This window comes from Pleurodeles waltl, chromosome 3_2, assembly GCF_031143425.1.
Source record: "Pleurodeles waltl isolate 20211129_DDA chromosome 3_2, aPleWal1.hap1.20221129, whole genome shotgun sequence".
Lineage (NCBI taxonomy): Eukaryota > Metazoa > Chordata > Amphibia > Caudata > Salamandridae > Pleurodeles > Pleurodeles waltl.
In genome coordinates, this window is record NC_090441.1 from 130,604,145 (window position 1) to 130,623,232 (window position 19,088).

Genomic DNA, 19,088 nt, shown 5'->3' on the forward strand with positions numbered 1-19,088 from the left:
GGGATCTTCGGTGAGGGATATAATCAGCTGGGTGTCGTCGGCGTAGGAGATGATGTTGAGGTTGTGTTGTCGTGCGACGTGGGCGAGGGGGGCCATGTAGATATTGAACAGTGTCGGGCTGAGGGAGGATCCCTGTGGGACGCCGCAGATGATCTCAGTGGTTTTGGAGCGGAAGGGTGGGAGGCGGACGCTCTGGGTTCGGCCGGAGAGGAAGGATGTGGTCCAGGCCAGGGCCTTCTCTTGGATACCGGCGTCATGGAGGCGTGCTGATAGGGTGCGGTGGCAGACCGTGTCAAAGGCTGCTGATAGGTCCAGGAGGATGAGGGTGGCTGTTTCTCCTTTGTCCATCAGGGTCCGGATGTCGTCAGTGGCGGCGATGAGGGCGGTCTCGGTGCTGTGGTTACTGCGAAAACCAGATTGGGACGGGTCCAGGATGTTGTTGACTTCGAGGTAGTGGGTCAGCTGTTTGTTGACAATCTTCTCGGTCACTTTTGCCGGGAAAGGGAGCAGGGAGATGGGACGGAAGTTCTTGAGGTCCTTGGGGTCCGCCTTGGGCTTCTTCAGAAGGGCGTTGATCTCGGCGTGCTTCCAGCTTTCTGGGAAGGTTGCTGTCTCGAAGGAACAGTTGATTGTTTTCCGATGGCTGCGCTGGCTTTGTTGAAGACGTGGTGAGGGCAGGGGTCCGATGGGGATCCGGAGTGGATGGAGTTCATGGTTTTGATGGTGTCTTCGTCGCTGATGCTGAACCAGACGGTCAGGCGACTGGTGCGAGTGGTAGTCGCAGGGGTGGTGGACTCGGTGGTGGGTGCGGGGGGGTCGGGGTTGAAGCTGTTGTGGATGTCGGTGATCTTGCGGTGGAAGAAGGTGGCCAGGGAGTCGCACAGGTCTTGAGATGGCGGGATGTCGTTGGTGATGGAGCTGGGGTTGGAGAGTTCTTTCACGATGCTGAAGAGCTCTTTGGTGTTGTGTGCGTTGTTGTCTAGGCGGTCCTTGAAGGCGGTCTTCTTTGCGGTCCTGATGAGTTGGTGATGTCTGCGGGTGGCGCTCTTGAGGGCTGTGTGGTTGTCTGGTGTTCGGTCGTGGAGCCATTTCTTCTCCAGCTTCCGACAGGTGTGCTTGGAGATCCGGAGGTCCTCGGTGAACCAGACGGCTTTCTTGTTGGTGTGGTTGGTTGTAAAGGTCTTGAGAGGGGCGAGGGTGTTGGCGCAGTCGTTGATCCACTGTGTGAGGTTGGTCGCGGCAGTGTCTGGGTCGGTGTGGTCGGTGGGTGGTCTCAGGGCGAGGGCGGTAGTCAGTTGGTCCCCGGTGACCTTGCCCCAGCAGCGGCGTGGTAGCTGTTGGGTGCGGTGGTGTGTGGTGGGTTTTCTGAAGGTGAAGTGGACGCATCTGTGGTCGGTCCAGTGTGGTTCGGTGGTGTGGTTGAAGGGGACGTGGGGGCTTGCGGAGAAGATGGGGTCAAGCGTGTGTCCAGCAGCGTGAGTGGGTGTCGTTACTAGCTGTTTGAGTCCGAGGTTGGCGAGGTTGTCGATCAGGGCGGTGGAGTTGGCGTTGTTGTGGTTCTCGAGGTGGAAGTTCAGGTCCCCGAGGAGGATGTAGTCCGTGGAAGCGAGGGCGTGGGTGCTGATGAGGTCAGCGATGGTGTCACTGAACTGTGGGCGGGGTCCGGGAGGTCTGTAGATGAGAGTTCCTCTGAGGGTGGTGTTGGGGTCGGTGTGGATCTGGAAGTGCATGTGCTCGGCGGTGGTGAGGGTGTCATCGGTGTTCGTTGAGATTTTGATGGAGTCTTTGTGGATGATGGCGATTCCTCCTCCCACTCCGTTGGTGCGGTCTCTGCGGGAGATCTTGTAGCCCTGTGGGATGGCTATGGCAATGTCTGGTGCTGAGGTGGCGTTCAGCCAGGTCTCCGTCAGGAAGGCGACGTCAGGGGCAGTGGAGTCTAGGAGGTCCCAAAGTTCGATGGCGTGCTTGCGAGCGGAGCGGGTGTTGAGGAGGATGCAGCGGAGGTAGTTGGGTTCTCTGGCTGGTGGTGTGGAGGGTTGGATGCTGGTGAATCTGCAGTTCCGGCAGGTGAAAGGCCCCTGGGTGCGTTTCGGGGTGGCCCGGTAGCAGGGGTGGTCTCGTCTGGTGTTGAGTGCGTGGAGGGTGCTTGCGTCGTAGTGCAGTCTGGCGTTGCGGGGGGTGCGGGTTCCAGGGGTTCTGGTGCTGGGTGCGGTCCAGGCGCGCACGGGCGCAGACGGGCTTGCCTTAGGCGCACCTTTGGCGCCGCAGCCTCCATATGAGGGCAGAGGGAGGGAGGAGCAGCTGGGAGGTGGGAGCGGGCGGCCAATGAGAGTGAAGGGGGCGGGGCAGCAGGGGCTCAGCAGCAAGGGGAAAGCCCGGGGAAAAACGCAGGGGAAAACCCAGGGAAAAAACGGCGGGAAAAGACGGCGGGAGAGGGACAACAGAGCACCGGGGTACAGAAAGCAAAACACAGGGGCACAGAATGGAAAAAACAAGTGGCACAGAAGCACAAGCTCAGGGGAATAGAAAAAAGGGAGCGAGTAGTCAGGCGGCAAAAGTGGCATCAGAGGTTCAACCCACAGGGGGCTGCGTGGCAGATGGGGGGGAGTGACCTGCCTGGTGACAGGGTCAAAGGTCGCTCTCTACCACCGCTTCGCGGCCTCCATATGAGGGCAGAGGGAAGGAGGAGCAGCTGGGAGGTGGGAGCGGGGCAGCCAATGGGAGTGAAGGGGGCGGGGCAGCAGGGGCTCAGCAGCAAGGGAAAAACCCGGGGAAAAACCCAGGAGAAAACCCGGGGAAAAAACGGCGGGAAAAGACGGCGGGAGAGGGACAACAGAGCACAGGGGTACAGAAAGCAAAACACAGGGGCACAGAATGGAAAAAACAAGTGGCACAGAAGCACAAGCTCAGGGGAATAGAAAAAAGGGAGCGAGTAGTCAGGCGGCAAAAGTGGCAACGGAGGTTCAACCCACGGGGCTGCGTGGCAGATGGAGGGAGCGATCTGCCTGGTGACAAGGTTGTGATAATAGTAGAGAGTTGAATTACCTGAGTCCAGTCCTAGTCCGACTCCAGCCAGGCCCTCAGGATGCAGTATTGCCAAGACTTGCTCTTCCCATTCTGTGAGTTGTGGGTAAGGAGGTGGGGGTCCACTGCTAGTCCTCTGGATAGCGAGCTGGCGTCTTGCTGCTATGGAACGTACCATCCCCCATAGGTCATTCCACCTCTTCCTGATGTCGTCCCTTATTCCGGGGTGCTGTCCCATGGTGTTGACCCTGTCCACGATTCTTCCTTGCTATTGATATTTGTGGCACCTGTGCTCCAAATAGCTGTGGCTCTACCCTGACAATTTCCTCCACCAAGACCCTTAACTCTGCCTCAGTGAAACGGGGGTGCCTTTGTGGTGCTATGTGATGTGTGTTGGTGAGGGTGTGTTGGGTAATGTGTTGGGTTGTGTGAAGTGGGGTGTGTGCCACCAGATCGACACATCGCCGAGCCGAAAAAACGCAGCCCGACTTCCTGCGAGAAGAATCAATGCAGCGCCTACCATGCGGCAGAACTTTACCTGCATCGCCCACGGATCGACGCAGCTCCTGTGACTTCGTCCTGCATGCTCAGGAATTCTCTGCATCATCCCCAGGGCGTCCAAATACCCCGCAACCTGAAGATGATCCAAGCCTGCACGCTGGAAATCGGCGCAAAGCCCTTGCTGCGTGGAAAAGCATTGACGCATCGTCTGTGTGCACCCGGAGAAAACAACGCACACCTCCCCGTTTTCCATGCATTTCCTCCTCTGCTGTCCCGTGCAGATAACGTAGACGCAAACCAGGTACTTTGTGCTTGCAAGAGACATTTATTGCTTTTTAAGAACTAAAGACTATATTCATCATTACAAAAGTGATACTTCAACTTGTATTTATCAAATCTTGATCGTTTTGACCTTAATTTACTCAGATAAATATTCTATATTTTTTCTAAACCTATGTGGTGTATTTTTGTTGTGTTATACTGGGTTATTGCATGATTTATTGCACAAATACTTTACACATTGCCTTCTAAGTTAAGCCTGACTGCTCAGTGCCACGCTACCAGAGGGGGGCAAGGGATCATTTGGATTGTGTGTGACCTACCCTGACTAGAGTGAGGGTCCTTGCTTGGACAAGGGGTAACGTGACTGCCAACCAAAGACCCCATTTCTAACACTAGACATGTGTGACATATCCTTGGTAACAACATATGGCCTAGGGGCTCATACAAGCTATCCCCTAGGAACTTGGAGATCTGTTTTTTTGTCACAGATGTGGAACTAGACAATGTGAAACTGAGCTAAGCACTGCTTGCCCTACACACTGTAACGAACTGTACAGTATGTGTGGCAAATGCATGTCCCCCATCACTTCCTGGTGTCTGTAATATTACCACAACTAGATCTCAAACCATAATGTTCTATGACCAGCACCTCATGTTTGAGATACTTACGATGCAGTAAAAATATTATTTGCAAATTGCTACTTGATGCTAAACAAGTCATCAAACTTCTTAATAATTAGACCTGGTGGCAAAGACTTTAAATGACTGAGTTTGTGAAGATAAATAAAAGAAAAAAAAAACTAGAAACACTTCATTTGCCTGCTAGTTCAGTTTTTCAGGCTGCGCTAAAGTCAGTGGAGAAGTTTCTAAGAGGTTAGATTTATTTTGTTGAATGGATAATCCAGTTAAATGGGTAAAGCTTTTGCAAACTGATGACTGTCAACTGTGTTTTGCTAGGATTAATTAATAGCGAGGTTTCCGTCCCTTAGATAATTATTTCTATGATGTTTAACAGTGGTGAGATGGTTTGTTGTTGGCTGCTGAGTAAATATTATCATTGGTGATGGGATTACTGGTGGAATGCTGCACAGGACTTTCAGCAGGCATGAATCCAAGGGATCAAAGGTCATATTAGAGCAGGTTTGTACTGGCGCATAGAAAACACTTGCTATATCCTTCTGTCCCATTTTATTACCTAACAATAAGTGGTGAAAACGGAATAATGTTTTACTTTCAAGTTCGTGTGTTTTTAAATAAGAAAAGGGGAGCAGGTCACACCAAGTGTTGCTGCACCACATAAAAGAACACACTGAATGTATCAGTCTTTCAGAGCTGAAACATTGAAAATGTGTTTACCCAATTTCTTATTGAAAAACACATTTTCCATGTTTCAACTCTGAAAGACTGATAAATTCAGTGTGTTCTTTTATGTGGTGCAGCAACTCTCGGTGTGACCTGCTCCTCATTTCATCAGTTCCAACGTAAGTGGCATGTTCCATGCTGAGAATGCCTGTATCCTGAGTCACTGTGCAGTACTCCAATACAATGTGGAAACATTTCTTTCTCATAGAGTATTCTGATGTAGACAGTGGTTTGTCCAAAGTAGACCTCCCTTTAACATTGATAACTACCACCTTCACGTCCAGACTATGACATGAATGGTGGTTTATGGCATCTGATCAGTGATCGGAGATACCTAAAGACATCACTAAACACCGTTAAGGCCAGGGTTATGAGAAGGGCAATGGGGCACTTTCTGTGCTGTGACGGAGTCATACTTTCATTCCCCCATGAAAGTATTCCCAGGTCACAAACCATCACTGTTTTTGCCCACTGACTGCTTTCCGACCCGAGAATAAAACATCAGGCCTTACATGTTTTGCTTCTTTCGTACCCTGGTTTCTGGGCTGCAACATATCTCCTCAGGCCTAGTTTTGTCCTCCAAAGATTGATAAAATCTTCCCTCAAGTGCAAAGCATTGGGTCCGCTAGGATTTATAGGGATTAGTGAAACCAGGGCATCTGCTGCAAACTTCATGAAATCCTGCTGAACCTACTGCGCTAAACACGTGGGGCCATATTTATACTCCGTTTGCGCCGAATTAGCGTCGTTTTTTTCGACGCAAATTCGGCGCAAAACTAACGCCATATTTATACTTTGGCGTTAGACGCGTCTAGCGCCAAAGTATGAGGAAAGAGCGTCATTTTTTTGCGTGAACGCCTTCCTTGCGTTAATGAGATGCAAGGTAGGCGTTCCCGTCTAAAAAAATGACTGCGACGCAAATGCGTCGTATTTATACTCCCGGGCAAAAATGACGCCCGGGAGTGGGCGGGGCAAAAAACCCCGCATTTGCGCCGGATTTTAGCGCCTGGGTCAGGGCAGGCGTTAAGGGACCTGTGGGCTCAAAATGAGCCCACAGCTGCCCTCCCATGCCCCCAGGGACCCCCCCTGCCACCCTTGCCCACCCCAGGAGGACACCCAAGGATGGAGGGACCCACCCCAGGGACATTCAGGTAAGTTCAGGTAAGTATAATTATTATTATTTCTTTATATTTTTTTGTGGCATAGGGGGGCCTGATTTGTGCCCCCCTACATGCCTCAATGCCCAATGGCCATGCCCAGGGGACATAAGTCCCCTGGGCATGGCCATTGGGCAAGGGGGCATGACTCCTGACTTTACTAAGACAGGAGTCATGTAAATGGCGTCTGGGCGTCGTTAAAAATGGCGCAAATCGGGTGGATGCGATTTTTTGCGTCAACCTGACTTGCACCATTTTTAAGACGCCCTAGCTCCATTTTTCCCAACGCCGGCGCTGCCTGGTGTACGTGTTTTTTTTCCACGCACACCAGGCAGCGCCGGTCTGCTTGCGCCGGCTAACGCCATTCAATAAATACTGCGCCCGCATGGCGCTTCAGAATGGCGTTAGCCGGCGCAAAACTTTTTGACGCTAAACTGCGTTAGCGCAGTTTAGCGTCAAAAAGTATAAATACGGGCCGTGGTCCGCCTGCTTTGCCATTGGGAGACCTGCATGATTCTGAGGATGGATCCTTAGCTGACTGTGCCACAGACACCCAGCGGGCATTCTCCAAGCCTCAATATTGTGTGCTGGATTAGACAGATCATTAAGGAGACTACAATGAGTGAATGAGTAGGCTGCGATTCGTGGGTGTGGTGTGGTAGACAACCGTGGTAGGCTCTGCATTGCTTAGAGGATATTCAAGCTAACATTTTGCCTATCACGAGTTTTTCAAAGGACTAATATTGGCTACGAATTGCACAGAGTTGTAGTTGAGAACATGTTTCTGTATTGACAAATGAGCTTAGCCTGGAGTTTGGAATACACCCTATTAATGCATTTTGAAAGAGTAAAGGTGATCTCAGCTATTATGCTAAACATATCTGCAAAGCCAAATAATATTAGTTCCAGTGACAGCAGGTATTTCCAGTTATTTTGTGTCCCTCTGGGGCTCAGACATGTCTTCCCTTGGAAAAAAAAGATGGATTGGGGACAAAGCATTCACACAGGCAAAAGGGACCTCTCTTTCTGACAACCCACAAGCAAAAAAACATGATGCTTTAGAGTCCCAAGGGACAAATGGACATTCACACACTCGAGCACGCTTTAAAGAGTCTAGGACTTTACATGCATGCACATGCAGAACCCAGTTCAACCCAAGTGCCATGACTAATTCCGACCCTGGAAACAGTCAGGGATTTACTCCTGTCAAGCACAGGATGAACATGAACGAACAGACCTGAAGGTGGCGGGGTTGCAGAGGAAGGCTCCTTCCTTAGAGACAAATATTTCTCTGACTAAAAACAAAGAAAACAAGTCAGCAATCTTTTTTGGTCCAAACATATTACAGGCACTAAAAATAGGCAAAAAGTAAAAGTGCTGCCATTTCCATATGGCTTTGGCTTTTTTTATTTTAAAAAGTGTAAAACAACCCACAACAACAATAAATAAAAAATATTAAATAAAAGTAGTGATTGGACCACTAGCTGTGACACTGTGTACTATTTTTTAAGCTAATGCGCCTCTGTGCCCAAGCAAAATGCCATCACTCACATTCAATGGAGCCAATATTTGAAGAAGTTTGATTCCTAACCCTGGGATGCCAGCTGTGAGTGGCAGAAGCATAATCTGAATGACACTTCAACAAACCAATAGATAAAAACTGTGGTCCATTGCTCACAACGTTCAGCAGGTTAACACCAATACTTTGTTCTGGGTAGTCAAAACCTTGATTAATATCTCCAATAACTCTTAGCAAAGAAAAGGTATTGAATGGCATTCAGGAGTGGCTTTAATTCTGTTCCATTTGAACACAGTAAACATACAAGTGAATGTGTTTCACTCTTTCAGTCTTGTTCACGGCATGCATGCACAATTGTACATTGTGAAAGGTTATTTTTCATATTAAATGTTTTGCATTTATTAGACATTAGCATGTAAACACGCAAATATATTACTTGTGTATTATTCGTGTTTAGATTTGACCATACCTAACATGGGCCTGTGTTAAAAAATGGCTATCATTTGGTTGTCATCTTGCTTCATGAAATGTGCATTTTATTTCCAGGGGAAGCTGAAGTTCAAATTAACAAACGCAAAATTCCTTTTCTTTCTTTCGCATGTGAATTGTTTTCTTTTACCTGATAACCAGAGAATCATAGAATGTCCTAAGTGGTTGCAACAGTACACCTTCAGAGTACAGGCTGGTCCAATGCATCTCATTTTATTGCAGATAATGGTACCTTTGAAGGACGCTTCAAGAAGATGTAGTGTGGAGGATCTTGAAAAACCAATGAGATCAAGGTTGTACCTTTTTACCTTAACCTGATTGAATAGTTTTATGGGAAATATGTGTAGGTGTAGCAAATGTTAGAACTGTGTGATTAAGCTGGTGTAGTGTAGACTGGAAATCAAAACCTTTTAAGACTTCTTAGAGCAGGGGTAGGGTACTCTTTACTGGAGAGATGATTTAATTCAACTTTCCTTTGAGGCAACTTTATGATACTTTGGCATATATTTATACTTTTTTTGCGCCGCAATTGCGTCATTTTTTGACGTAAAAGCGGCGCAAAATTACAAAGTATAATTGTGGGCCATATTTATACTCCGTTTGCGCCGAAATTGCGTCGTTTTTTTTGACGCAATTTCGACGCAAAACTAACGCCAACTAACGCCATATTTATACTATGGCGTTAGAGGCGAATAGCGCCAAAGTTCCCGGAATGTGCGTCATTTTTTAGCGTGAACCCCTTCCTTGCGTTAATGATATGCAAGGGAGGCGTTCCCGTCTAAAAAATGACTCCCAGGCCTTTACGTGGTATTTATACTCCCGGGCAAAAGAGACGCCCGGGAGTTGGCGTGGCTAAAAACGGCGCATTTGCGCCACTTTTTAACGCCTGCTCAGGGCAGGCGTTAAGGGGCCTGTGGGCTCAAAATGAGCCCACAGGTGCCCTCCCATGCCCCCAGGGACCCCCCCTGCCACCCTTGCCCACCCCAGGAGGACCCCCAAGGATGGAGGGACCCACCCCAGGGACATTCAGGTAAGTTCAGGTAAGTTTTATTTTTTATTTTTTATATTTTATTTTGGTGGCATAGGGGGGCCTTATTTGTGCCCCCCTACATGCCACTATGCCCAATGACCATGCCCAGGGGACAGAAGTCCCCTGGGCATGGCCATTGGGCAAGGGGGCATGACTCCTATCTTTCCAATGATAGGAGTCATGTTGATGGGGGATGGGCGTCGTTAAAAAATGGCGCAAGTCGGGTTAAGACGATTTTTTCGACGTAACCTGACTTGCCCCATTTTAAGACGCCCATGCGCCATTTTCCCCCTACGCCGGCGCTGTCTGGTCTACGTGGTTTCTTCCCACGCAAACCAGGCAGCGCCGGTCTGATTGCGCCGTCTAACGCCATTCCATAAATACGGCGCCCGCATGGCGCTTCAGAATGGCGTTAGACGGCGCAAAACTTTTTGACGCTAAACTGCGTTAGCGCAGTTTAGCGTCAAAAAGTATAAATATGGGCCTGTATTTCGTAAGTTTGCGCCGCTTTTGCGTCAAAAAATGACGCAAATGCGGAGCAAAAAAGTATAAATATGGGCCTTTGTCTTTTTACTTATATGACTTTTATCAATTTGAACTTCATATTAACTAAATGCATTCATATATTGATTATTGACTGACACTAATTTGATGAGTTTTCCCTCTGTAAACATTTAACCTTCATGGTGTGACAACTTAACCACTTTCTGTCTTCTTTGTGGAGCCTAATGTGCTTCACATTATTTACATGTATTGATTTGATGTCTAACCTCAGTTCTAAACTTCTATTCATCGGATACCAATCTATGGGCCCCAGATCTGCACAAAGAAAAGCACTAACAACTGCCTGGAGTTAGGGATATGGAACTGCCTTTGCATGCTTGTAAAAAGGAAACATGAAATGTTTCCAGCCTATAAAGCTGCAGCTGCTGCACGGTTCTAAGAGTACTCTTAGTAATCTTCTCAAATGCCAGAAAATATACATTTGTTCCCATTTTAAGATAAATGGTATATATTTAGACATTATTTAACCGTGTTTATATGTTTCGGGTGTATTTTAGTTTGAGGTGGTGCTGAATGATGCATTTGTGGGATATAAAATATTCTACATCTACTGTATTGCTGGATTTATTTTGGTTGCAAAGCAACTTTTATTGACATGTGTATGTTTTTTCTGAAACACATTTCATCTATTTTACTTAATAAGGAGTGCATCAGTGATGTTCCGTCTATTAGAGTACATGAATGCATTTTACATACCATCTCGTAGCAGCTTCTGCACAATTTCTTGTAGTTTATCACTCTTGGGATCAATGTTTACTGCCCCTTCAAGATGACTAATAGCAAATTCGGAGGCACTCCTAGTGTCCTACAGAGCAAAACACATGAGAGAGGCAATTAGTCTTCTAAATTGTGGGTTTAGTCACATCTGCAATCATGTAAGAAGGGACAGAGACCAGTGGCGGCCGGCCCGTATTTACAACAGGAGGCGGGGTACATTAGTAATAAAAAAAAATTAAAACACCACTTACCTTGGGACGTCGTCTCTCCTCTCCTGGCTCCAACGTGTGACGGGACACAGGAAACTGCACAAGCCAATCTTGGAGCTGCTTTCCTGCTGGTAATCAGCATGAAAGCAGCGTTAGGATTGGTGGGAGCAGCCTCTCTCAGTGCTCACAAGAGTGCTGGAGGCCTGTGCTTTCTCTAAACTAGCTGTCTTAAGATACACAGTCCATTACTCACAAACTGGAGGAGAAATGAAATTGCTACTTTTCTTACTGGCAAAGCTCTTGATGAGGCTAAAAACATATATTTCACTCCATATCGTTTATAACATCCTGTATGTCTCTGTCAGGGTGACAGCTGGGTTAGAGAAGTTTAAAGTGTGCATGTCTGACCGGCCGTCGCTAAATGGCCGGCCAAATGGACATGCGCACTTTAAACAAGTGCACAGCTCCCTGGTTCCACTCAGCAGCAATTGCCCCGCCCACCCGTCCTGACACTCGGTTCAGGACGGGGTGCTGAAAAATAAAATGATAATAAAGAGAGTTTATTACCATTTTATTTTTCAGTTCTGGGGCATTTTATTTAGCTGGGCAACGCTCCTCCACTCTCGTGGAGGATACGCTCCTGACACAGATATACAGGACATTATTAAAGATATGCATTGAAACATATGTTTTTAGCCTCATCAAGAGCTTTGCCAGTAAGAAAAGTAGCAATCTCTTTTCTCCTCCAATTTGTAAGTAATGGAACCTCACATTGAGCATATGTTCATCGTTTTGAAAGGGTCTCATTTATCACCAAAGAATATGGAGGCCACAGAGAACTAAGGCCCAAATTTATACTTTTTTAGCGCCGCATTTGCATCGTTTTTTGACGCAAAATCGGCGCAAACTTACAAAATACAATTGCATTTTGTAAGTTTGCGCTGCTTTTGCGTAAAAAAAATTCGCAAATGCGGCGCTAAAAAAGTATAAATATGGGCCTAAGTTTTCAAAAACGAATGGACTCACTTAAGGATGAGAAAAATAGACAGTCTGGTTACAACTGTGCCAGGTTGAATCAGAGTGTGTATGTTTAACCCTCTCTTGAGGAGGCTCAGCATTGCAGAAACATGCCTAGCGTTTTTGTGACTGTGCTCACTACAGGTGATGCTTAGCAGTTTTTCACTGAATCATTACTGGTTTGTTTATGGTTGATTCCTTTGGCAATGTTGTCACAAGGTAAGGGAAGAGAGGGGAGAAAGCTATGAGTATCTGCATTTTTGGCTGTTGCTGTTTTAATGCATGGTTGCTATTTAGAATGGCACACAGGAGTAAAAAACACATGGAATGCTCCCACTATCACAATCCAGTGGGTTTTAATGAGTGAACAATCCCAGCTGTAACGTTTGTGCTATATGGGTAAGTTGCCCTGAGCAGCAGGGGCATGCTCCAAAACAACTTCCAAGATTATAGTGTTATGAACTAAAGACTGAGGACCGTATTTATGACCCCAGTTGTGTCGCCAAGGCCCCCTTGTGTCACTCTGACTGGGTTCATAGATCTCGAGTAAAGCAACACCGCACAAATTGCTGCATTGCCTTACTTTGCACCAGGGAGGCGTTCAATGGGTGTTGAGTGGATATTTACCATGCAACATCCACGGATTGTGACATATTCCCAGATTTACTAGAAGTGGCAGACCTGTAAATGCATCAAAAACCTACACCTCCCTAGGTGAGGCGTAACAAGGAGATATATTTTTATTTCTCCTCAATTTTTCCTCCTTCTATGTGTGATGCATTCTGTAGAACACATAGAAAAACTCCACAGTTTATGTTACGTTTGTTAACCAGCCCCAAAATCTGTACAAGAGGATTTACTAGATCCTTCCATGAATAGGTACAATAGATTTCATAATCCTAGAAAGGGTCACAGTAATTTTAAAGTGTGAATCAAAGTCTACATCATTGATCTCTAATAAATATCCAGAGTACTTCTCTGAGGAAAAAGACCTTCAACAACTCTTGCTGAAAGCACAATGAATTATCCTGGCAACAAGATTGTGGCTCCATCTGTAAAGTATCATGACTGTCTAGCAATGAATGATTGAAACCACATGGAACTTATTCTGAATGCATCTGTAGGAAATTGGGTTTTTAGTTGTACAGGATGTGACGCTTGCGCAAGTAATAGGTCCACTTTTTAACCTTACTGGAAATCAAGCCCCCTATTGCAGTGCTTGACTCTCTTAGGGTAGCAAAACAGAGAGGTCCAAGGCCTACTCAAGGGAGGTGGGGTAGGCTAGTAATTACCATTCACTGGCACGCAATATTGACACTCAATAAATGATTGTCCAGTCAGTGCTTTTCTTTAGAAAAAGCAAAAGTACATTTATTTCACACACACACTACTAAATACTATGTATTAATTTACAAATATGCATATAAGGTGGATAGAATATACCTTAGGTTACAATAAGGTATCACATTTGACCCCTGAAGGGCTATAAAACCGAAAGCACAGTACGCCCCCAACCTATACTAGACAGCACATCACCATATATACAATATGTATAATTTAAATAAAACAAGCCTACTGGCTTTGTCAAGGAGTCATCACATTAAAAGACAAGTAATCCACATAGTTTAAACACCATTTCACTGGAAGCAATAATATCCATGTTGAAATGTAATGTTCGTTGTCAATAAAGCATTTCAACAATCACTGTCAGCATAAATGGTTAATAAAGCATTGAAAATTAACATAGCTCTTCAGGCCATATAAAATGCCATCATAACAACAAACCTGTTAGACTTTGCATCCTTGGCGTGGTCTCCCCTAACTTTTTGCCTCCGTTTCCCAGGTTGTTGATGTGTGCTGGACTCTATTTTTGCTGTTTTTGTTACTCTGGGCACTTTACCACTGCTATCCAGTGCTAAAGTGCAAATGCTCCTATATAAAATGTATGTGTAATTGGAGGAGGAACGACGCACAGTCTCGCTTGCGAGTGAGAAATTGACGCAGCACTGGCCTTTTCCAACGCACACTCACCCGTGCGGTGTTATTTTGACGCAACACAGGTACTTTTTCACGCTAACAGCGTTAGTACTGTTTTCTAAGGATTTAAGACTCTTTTGGCTTTTTAAATCATAACTTGACTTGTGTATGGTGGATTTTTGTCATTTTGGTCTTGTTTTGTTTAGATAAATATTATTTATTTTTCTAAACCTGTGTGTGTCATTTTGTAATGTTTTCACTGAGTTACAGTGTGCGTTGGTACAAATACTTTACACCTACACTCTGAAGTTAAGCCTGCCTGCTTGTGCCAAGCTACCAAGGGGGTGGGCAGGGGTTAACTGAGGGTGATTCTCCTTTACCCTGACTAGAGTGAGGGTCCTTGCTTGGACAGGGAGTAACCTGCCAACCAAAGACCCCATTTCTTACAAGACCCTATCCAACACTGCACTCCCAACTGTACAGCCAAAGCTCCACCCTTGGGTGAGCTTGAAAAATTGTTGGAAAACCAAAGTGGTCATAATTTCTGTGACCCCAGCAAGTTAGGGTCACTTTTGAAGTGTTACTGAGAGGTGGCTGCTGCACTTCCTGCAGCCCCCATGACACCATTGGTGGTGCCCCTGACTCTCTTCAAACCCTCACAAGAGGGAAATATGCAACTCAGAGAAACCCTGCAGGGCATTATGGTGCGCTTTTTTTAGGAATATTTATTATTTTTATTAGCGGCTCTGGCCGCTTTGTTTACTGGCACGCGGCCTCACACTTTTCCTTTAGTTTTTTTTCTTTTCAGGGGGCTGTTTGGGCCCACGTAGAGACCCCCTGACCTTTAACCAGCAGGGGTCACCCAGGGAGCCCACTCCCACACAGCATGGCCGGTTTCTAGTGTGACTGGCTTTGTTCTTGACAGCACAAGAGCCAGCCTCCTCAGGATGCTGCCGTTGGTGGGGGCTGCCCCGCTCTCCCCAGAAATGGGCACAGGGAGTGGAGGCTTGCCAGCCACTGTTGCGGGAAGCATGGAATTTCATGGGGTAAAGGGGGCTAGCCTCAATGGCCCTGGGGGAGACCCATTGGTCCTGAGGTCACCTGTGGGCAGTGTCCTTAGTCTTTTAGGGCAGCAGGGGGGTTTTCCTTCCAGTCATCCATGTCTGTTACTGCAGTTCAGTTCCAGTGAAATGTACAGCAAAAAGTCCTCTCTCTCCCTTGTGCAATAGTAAATGGGGGTGGAAGATTCTAGAAGCCAGGTGTCCCTGGCCAGTCCTCTCCACTTCTTTCCCAACCCTCCTTGGAACAGCCCAGAAGTCACTGGTCACATCTCTGTTGGAAGCCTCAGCTCTGCCCCTCACTGACATCAATGCCAGGGCCTGTCCCACGAGAACATCAAAGAGGAGTCCCTTCCTTGGTTGGTACTAGTTGTCCGGGCTTCATCCTTTGTTCAGTGGGCTTGAGCTGTCCCCAGCCCTAGTACAGTGTGACAGCTAATTAACTAATGCAGATTTTCTTCCTCACCCCTTCCTCCTCAGGAGCAGAGGGAAGCACTGCTAATTACTCATTTTGTGTGGGGAGGCCTTTGTTCCCTCTGCTGGGGAGCCGAGTAATATACCTAGCCCAGTAATGTGACAAAAATCCTGGGCCTCTTATTCTAAGCTGAGGCAGGTAAATATGAAAATTCTGAACAGCCCATCAAGATAATATGTATCATCTTGGGACCCGTAAACATGAACTGAGCACACACTTTCCAGCCCTATAGGAAGCAAACAGATTTCCCCCTACGTGTAGGTGTAGAATGCAGTGTCACCAAAGACAAAATAGTAAAGCAAATCGACTATACCTATGAGCACCCACTAATATTGTATTGCCTATCCCATGTCATCAACTAACCTTACAGTCTCCCCTGCGCCTGGCTAGCTGTACGCATGTAATAGGATGAGCACAACGGTATTCTCATACGCGCAGCCATCACACGTGTGCTCAAATGTTCACATCTAACCAGCCAGCTGCCCTTTAACCTTCCTGCGTTGCCGTGGTATTCTTCAAAGGTGGGTGCTGGTGGTAAACAAGCATAGTCCATTTACCAGGTGATTACTGTGAGCGAGACACAGTAGTGAGACTCATGCAGAGTAAAAAGTCCAAAACCGGGTGATCAAAAAGCAAAAAAAACAAACTTAATGGGCGTAACCCATTTTGCAACAACATCTAATATGGCCGTCATCAGTGTAAGTTTCAAGAGAATCCTGTGACACCTGATTGTAACTTGTCTTGATTCCACTTGCATGTTTCACGTAGTGCAGGCATTGCCTGAAACTCAGAGGACACCGTCTCCGTGCCTGACCAGCATACCGGGATAAGTGCGGGACATGGATCATGACACATTGAGAACAATCATTTCCAAAGACAGGTCTGGCTTATAAGTAAAAAATATCTCTTCACTGATTATGTGTGTGGAGGGTGAGTGAGAATGATTCAATGATTGGATAAGTGGACGAGTGAGTGCATGACTGGACACATAGTTGAATTATAGGGATTGAGTGCTTGGATGAAAGTGTGAATGTGTACATAGACAGATTGATTGGATGATGGGGGCAGGATTAATGCATGGGGGCAAAGGCAGTGTAGCAGAAAAGAGTAAAGTAGTGATGCTGGCAGTATGGGAGTGGGGTGAGAGAAAGAGGGGTGTCTTGGGTAGCAACAGTGAATGGATAAGTGGCTGAGTGCTTGAATGGAAGAGATCATGGGTTGATGGTGAGTGCATGAATCAATGACTTGATGGATGGGTGAATAGATTGAGAGTGCAAATGCAGTCGGTGTTGGTGGGGGCAGTGTGAGGATGGGAGTGAGTTTATGATAGGGAGGCCGGAGGAGTGTAGTGAGCAGTGTAACTGAAGTGTCAGTGCCTTTAGTTTGACCACTGGATTGGCACTAGGACAATACAAAGGCTTAGTGATCTGACCTTAGTATCTCTCTGTCTTAAACAAAATGCTAAAAAAGAATTGTTGTAAAAAAAAGAATCTCATTACCGCCTTTGTATTGTACTGTATGTTTTTTTCTTACATTTTATTGACACAAACCTTCGACCGCCACAGAGAGTCCTGGAAACTCGGCCACTCAAACAATAGTAAGATAATTATACAGTTAGAACAAAATGTAAAAAGCCTATAAAATGGTTACAGAATTTAGGTTAACTAAAAAGACCAGTGCAAAATATGAGGGGGGCATAGCCCTCCTGAATATTCGGAATGATTATGAAGCGGCACACGTAAGCATAGTGAATCATTGGGGTTTTGCTCCATGGGAAGACCCGGCGTTCCGGGTAGACAGGGAATCTATGCACAATAGTAGTTACTTGCATTGGTTATATGGGGGTAAATTGAGACCCGCATTCAGTCCAGCAACAGCAAAGATCATCCAGATATGGAGGAAACTTATCAAGGAAATGGGATGGGCCAACCATCTGACTCCACGGACACCTATATGGGAGGGCACAAGACTGCCAAAGGTAAACACCCTGAGAGGGTTTAGGGGCTGGGATGCTATAGGGATATCGTACCTGGCTGAAGTGTGGGACGCAAATGGGGTTGTACCATTTTCACACCTCAAAACAGAATATCAAATGCCTGATACACAAAGGTTACAATATGCCCAGTTGAGGGCAGCCCTGATCCACAGTATTCCTGTAGAGGTGGAAACACAGGAGGCCGCACCACTTGAGATGCAACTTTTTTTTGGGGGGGGGGAGATAACAAGGAAATTAATTTCATTGACATACGGTACTATAATGAGAAACACAAAACCCTCACTAAACACACTATGGGAGAGGTGGAGAAGGGACTGCAGGGAGCTGGAGGAGGCAGATTGGGTGGAAGTGCTTATGTTCCCGGCAGAGGTAGCTATCCCAGCATCACTTAAACTAATACAACTTAAAATACTGCACCCGGTGTATTATACAAGGTCCTTGCTTCATAAGATAGGGAGGGCAATGAATTCTGACTGTTTGAGGGGCTGTGGGGACATTGGCACATTTTACCACACCCTATGGAGCTACCCTACGATTGCCAGGTTCTGGAGGGAAGTAGGAAAGGCCCTGGAGGACGCCACGGGGACCACGTTGGACCTGAAACCGGAAACAGTAATCCTGAGAATATGGGGCCAAACCGATCACACCAGGTATCAAAAGCTACTGATTAATCTCGGTTTTATGATTGCTAAAAGAGATATTGCCAAAAAGTGGGGATCAGGGACACCACTAGGCCATGATGAATGGTGGGAGAGCATGGACAGGACAATGGAAAGGGAAGTATACCGGGACAGAGGTAAAGAAAAGAAATATGAGAAAATATGGGGTGGATGGGAGCTGGGATAGGCACAAAACTGAAACTCGAGTAAGACTTAGGCTTTGGTGCACGACCCCAGACACGGAAGGAGAGATGAGGGTCAAAGAGACACTCCAGAGTCCCGGAAGGGACTGCGGAAACAGAAGGATACAGACACTGATTCCCCACAGTGCTAGACCTTCACAGGTGTAAATAAGACAATGCTAAGATAAGGGAAGGTACCGAAGGGGAGAGGGGAGAGGGGAGGTTCAGTTTCAGTTCAATCTTCTGTGTTTTAATTATTTATCTTTGCTCTCCGATATGTATGCATTGTTGAATTTTGATATACAACCCACAAAATCTAATACAAATATGATTTTTTTAAAAGACCAGTGCCTGATGTGGAGTTTTAACGGCACCTTGTACAAACATTGGTTTGATATATCTTTAGCCTTGGACACCTAGGCCAGCACATTCAAAGACAACCTGCCACATATTCTGCCCATCAGTGTAAATGACCTTTTTGAAGTAAATTTACACTCAGATTTTGTGAATAGCTAAAAAGTAGTAAACTTACTCAAATGTGCAAATTACTCAAAAGTGTATCATGCCCAGGCCCTTCAATTTGGTGGAGACATATAAGTTACACTTTTGGAGTAAATGTACACTCATGACGCTTGATTCACAAACTGCATTTGGTAATACATTTTGTAGTAATACAAAATGTACTACAAAGTGAATGTTTGCATATACTTACAAATCCTGAGCTCTCTGCCCTGAGTGCATAGTCTCCTCACATTTAAGTATAGATTTTAGTCATAAATTGGTAGGGACACAGGTCAGTGGGTGGGAAAAGGGGTAGACTTACTACTAAAAGGGATTAGATTGGAGAGCAGTAAGAGGGATTTAGTGAGG

At 46.3% G+C, this 19,088-nt stretch overlaps 1 long non-coding RNA gene across 1 annotated transcript in view; it reads right to left on the reverse strand.

The window, feature by feature from the left end:
- LOC138286766 (uncharacterized) overlaps positions 1-19,088 on the reverse strand; it is a 162,995-nt gene that overhangs the window by 26,359 nt on the left and 117,548 nt on the right. Inside the window, exon 2 of the long non-coding RNA XR_011202055.1 lies at positions 10,625-10,733. This is a non-coding gene — a long non-coding RNA (uncharacterized lncRNA). The remainder of the gene's footprint in view (positions 1-10,624; positions 10,734-19,088) is intronic.